This window comes from Sphaeramia orbicularis, chromosome 21 (genome assembly GCF_902148855.1).
Source record: "Sphaeramia orbicularis chromosome 21, fSphaOr1.1, whole genome shotgun sequence".
In the NCBI taxonomy this organism is placed as follows: domain Eukaryota; kingdom Metazoa; phylum Chordata; class Actinopteri; order Kurtiformes; family Apogonidae; genus Sphaeramia; species Sphaeramia orbicularis.
The window spans coordinates 8,929,675-8,934,460 of record NC_043977.1 but is presented as its reverse complement, the minus strand read 5'-3'; positions in this window follow the sequence as shown (position 1 = coordinate 8,934,460).

The following is a 4,786-nucleotide window of genomic DNA, read 5'->3' as shown; positions in this document are numbered from 1 at the left end:
ATGAATGACTGTCCAAAACCAAATCTATGGAGGGTGGAGAATAAAAAGGTCAAGTTTACTTTATCAAAGGCTTTTTCTGCGTCCAGTGATACAATAATGGTTTTGTTGTGTTTTTGCTGTGATGTGTTGATCAAATTAAAAAGTCTGCGAATGTTGTCTGAGGCATGCCTATTTTTAATGAAGCCTGTCTGGTCGGGATGGATTATGACTGGAGTGACTGTTTCCATTCTAGTTGCTAATGTTTTTGTGATAATTTTGAGGTCTGTATTGATTAGTGAGAGAGGACGATAGCTGGAGGGGTGTGTTGGGTCCTTATTGGGTTTTAACAGTAACGTTATTATAGCAGTGTTCATGTGGGGGGGTATAATGGAGGTAGTTTTTATTTCTGTAGTTACTCTGAAGAGTAGTGGTGATAATATGTTCCAGAAATGTTTGTAGAATTCTGCAGGAAATCCATCTGGTCCAGGTGATTTATTATTCGGCATTTTGAGCAAAGCTTTATGTAGTTCTTCGAGGCTGAGTGGTGAGTCTAAAAAATGGGCTAAATCAGATGGTATTGTTGGTAGGTTGAGATTATTTAAAAATGTGTCTATTTCTGTTTGACTGGGTTTGTTATTTGAAGAGTAGAGGTTGCTGTAAAATTTGTGAAATATATTATTGATTTCTTGTGGGTTATGTGTGACTGTACCTGTAGAATTTAGTATAGCCGGGATTATTACTTTTTCTTTTTTGTGTTGTAATAGATTAGCCAGATATTTACTTGATTTATTACTGTACTGAAAGTTTTCATATTTGAGTTGTTGAATGATGAATTGTGTTTTCTTGTGTATGATGCTTTCCAATTGAGTTTTAAGTTGAGCTAGTTCATTTTGTTTTGCTTCACAGGGATTGCTGGTTAGTTGGTGTGTAAGGTGTTTGATTTTTGTTTCTAAACTAGTTTCTAGTTCCTGTTGCTGTCGTTTCTTATATGATGAATATGAAATGATTATTCCTCTAATGACTGTCTTTCCTGTTTCCCATAAAAGTGATGGTGAGATCTCTGGAGAGTCATTCATCTTTAGAAAGGATGTCCACTCTCTCTGGATTAATGTGGTAAATTCTGGATCCTCTAAAAGTGACGTATTGAATCGCCACCTTGTGGGGGACTTGATGTGTGTTTGAGTTTTTATTGATAAGAAGACTGGAGCGTGATCACTGATTATGATGGGATGGATTGTGTTTTCTTGGATATGCTGGGTAATTGAGTTACTTACAAGAAATAAGTCGATTCTAGATGAAGACTGATGGTGGGAGGAAAAATATGAATATTGCCTAGCTGATGGGTTTTTCATTCTCCAACTATCGCCAAGTCCAAGTTCCTTCATGTATTGTTTGATTATTTCCGTTGAGTGCCAGTGTCTTGTGTTACCTGGTGTGCTAGAGCGGTCAGTTGTGGGATCAATGACGGTGTTGAAATCTCCGGCTATGATGATGTTTGCTGAATTATATAGTAAGGAGAAAAAGTTATGGAAAAAGGATGGGTCATCATTGTTAGGGCCGTAAATGTTTGCAAATGTGAATGTTGTATGATTAATAGATGCATTAACAATGATAAATCTTCCTTGTGGGTCAATGATGGATGAGTTATGGATGAATGGGATATTTTTATTGACTAGGATAGAAACACCTCTTTGTTTTGTGTTTAGCGTGGATGAGAATATTTTATCGAATTGTTTGAGTTTAATATATTGTAGTTCTGAGTTTGTAAGGTGGGTTTCTTGTATAAAACATATATCAGCCTTTAATTTTATGAGATGATTGATGATTTGGATTCTTTTAGTTTGTGTACGGAAGCCACGTACATTCCACGTAACCAGATTAAGTGTCTGCATTATTATGTGTTTGGTATATCTTGTCTTGAATAAGATGTAGAGAAGAAGTCAATAGGGAGGGGGAAGGGAGGGGGGCTGGTTGCTATAACTGCCACAAATTTTCGGTACATTAAACAGAGATGACTAAACACATAACTAGACATAACGGTGAGTAATGACATCAACATAACATGTAAGCAACACAAACACACATAAGAAGAGAGAGAATAAATAGAAGAGAGAGAGAGAGAGAGAGAGAAACAACAGTGAGGTAGATGTATAAGTCCTCTATAGGGCAAGCAGGCGGTTACTCTTTTTTTTTTTCCCTAGGAGCGATGTCGGGGATGAGTCTTACAGTTCGAAATGCAGGGTTGTTACAGTTATATGTATGAGTCTATTGCAAATTGTTCAGAAGAGCCATGGCGTGATTTTGGAGTTGCGAAATAATTGTCCGTCGATATAAAGTTTGTCCACTATGATCGATGCGCGTTTGTTGTTTCGTCTGTTTTCTTTGAGGATGGGATACAGTGCTTTCCGACGTTCGTTTATTTCATGTGGATATTGTTCGTTGAGTCCAAATGATGTTCCTTTGAGTTCCTTTCCTCTGCTTCTGACCAGTTCTTTTTGTTTGAAGTGTTCGAATTTTGCGATGATGGGTCGGGGTCCTTTGGATGATGGTTTACCTAAGCGGTGTACTCTGTGGAACGTAATGTTTTGAACAGTGTCGTAAATGTTGATTTGACGATGTGCAGTTTTACATTCTCGAGTATTCATACTGTCTCCAAAAGAAAACAAACGGACAGGTGTGTAGACGGTAAAGGAGAGGTGCATGAAAGTCCTCATTGGCTGAATGCGTGCCTCAGAAGCCAATCAGTGGACAGTATTCAGTGTCGTGACTTGGTGGCACCCAAAACACAGCATCGTCTCTCATGGAGGACATATGCAGGAGTCTCCCCTCTCGGCTGAGGATTTCTTAGCGAGATCACGAACCTGGAAATGGTTCGGTTTTGACCAGACTGATGTCGGTCAAAATAACGTTATATGCAAATTGGGGCACTGTAAAGGGGGGTAAACGTGACAAACTGATGTGGAGGGGGTCCAATGGATACAGGTTGGAAGTTGTGAAAATTTCGTGTAAGATCCGCTGATCATGGCATTGATGGGTTCGAATGGCTTTAGGGGCATGGTGGAGCCAAACACAGACCAGCCGGTCCGTTTGTCCCACATGCTGCGGGTTTCCTGGTGGTGGAAGCGGTGCAACCCCACCGGCAGGAAGAGGCCCAAATACGCACTCATATGCGGGGTCACTGTCGGTCCGGTTCCGATCGAAGCGTTTTCCCTGGAGGTTGGTCTGGTCCACGGTCATCTGGACTATGTCGTCAGTGAGACAGAAATTGAAAACCTCCTGATCCGGGCCACAGTATAAGTTGGATCAGGCTCAGAACACTGGCGGTCACCCCGGTGTCCATGAGAAAACAGCGGAGAGGCGCACGGCACCTGCCCGCTCCTGGACACCCCTCCCCCCGTGTGAACCCCCTCCGTGCTGAAATCTGGTTCCATCGTGTCAGGTAGGGGATGCAAAGTCCGAAATGCCCATGTGTTCTAAACTGGTCCTCTTCAGACCCACCTGCAGCCGCAGGTTTGTAAACACAGTCACATTTTGCTTTTGTTCATGTGTTTTTGAAGTGCTGCTGAATGTCCGTTGGTGTTCCACCTCAGTGCTGTGGAATACTAGTGTGTGTTGGGCTGTCTGCGCATGTGTGCACTGTGTGGTTCATAAGAATAAACTAGAACAGGGATTTGGATCTTTTATAAAAAATCTACACATGAAATGGAGTGACTGAACAACAGTGCACTTTGAAGGCTTCATGCGCTTTTTGCACAAAAGTCCAAAAAGTCTTATAATGTACACACCACGCATGTGCGCGCATGGGCACATTCACATGCACACACATGCACATGAACTCACACACCCCCACACATAAAAACACCCTCTCAGAGCCTGAGTGAAGAGGGGAACAGGGAACAATAGACTGCCATCTAATGGGAAAAAAAACATGCAATTTCTTCCTCTTCCAAATATGGTATTATATTCCCCCTACTCCCCCCTTCTCCCCCTCTCCCCCAGTCTCTATCTCTATCGCTCTCTCTTTTTCCCCTTCTCTACTCTCTCTCTTTAACCCCAACTGGTCAAGGCAGACGGCCATCCTCCAGGAGTCTGGGTCTGCTCCAGGTTTCTGCTGTTAAAGGGAAGTTTTTCCTCGCCACTGTCACCAGTCACAAGTGTTTGCTCCTGGAGGATTCTGTTGGGTTTCTGTAAATTGACTTAGAGTCTGGTTTTGACCAACTCTATATATAAAATGTCAAGAGATAACTTTTTTGTGATCTGGCGCTATATAAATAAAATTTGATTGATTGAGTGATTTAATTGGTTTTCCCCTGTAAGTCGCTTTGGAAAAAAGCGTCTGCCAAATGCGTAAACATAAACATAAACATAAACATAAAAGTGACGTCACAGGGTAAAAACATGGTTAATAAATTAATTTAGACCCTCACCTCTCAAATGAAGCCCAGATATCAGTAAAAGCATGATTTATGCCTTAATGGCTTACGGATCAAAAACAGTGGTTATAATGGAAGAAATTGTGTGTTTTTGGCACACTTCCGAGACAGATGCTAGTCTTGTAATTTTCTTTTGTTTACAGTGTACAAATTTTAGTTGGTGGCCAGAATTTTAAAGATCATGCAAAAATGAACAACTTTTGAATTCTAACCTTATTTAAATTGTGAAAAATAATATGAAGTTTTTTAACACGAAGTGCAAAGTGTGCCTAAAAGGCGCACCCGGATACCGGAGGGTTAAATAAAAAGTTTTTCACTCATTTTTTGCAGTAAGGTTTTCTTCTAGTTATTTTCACTTGCTTCAAAGGTTTTCA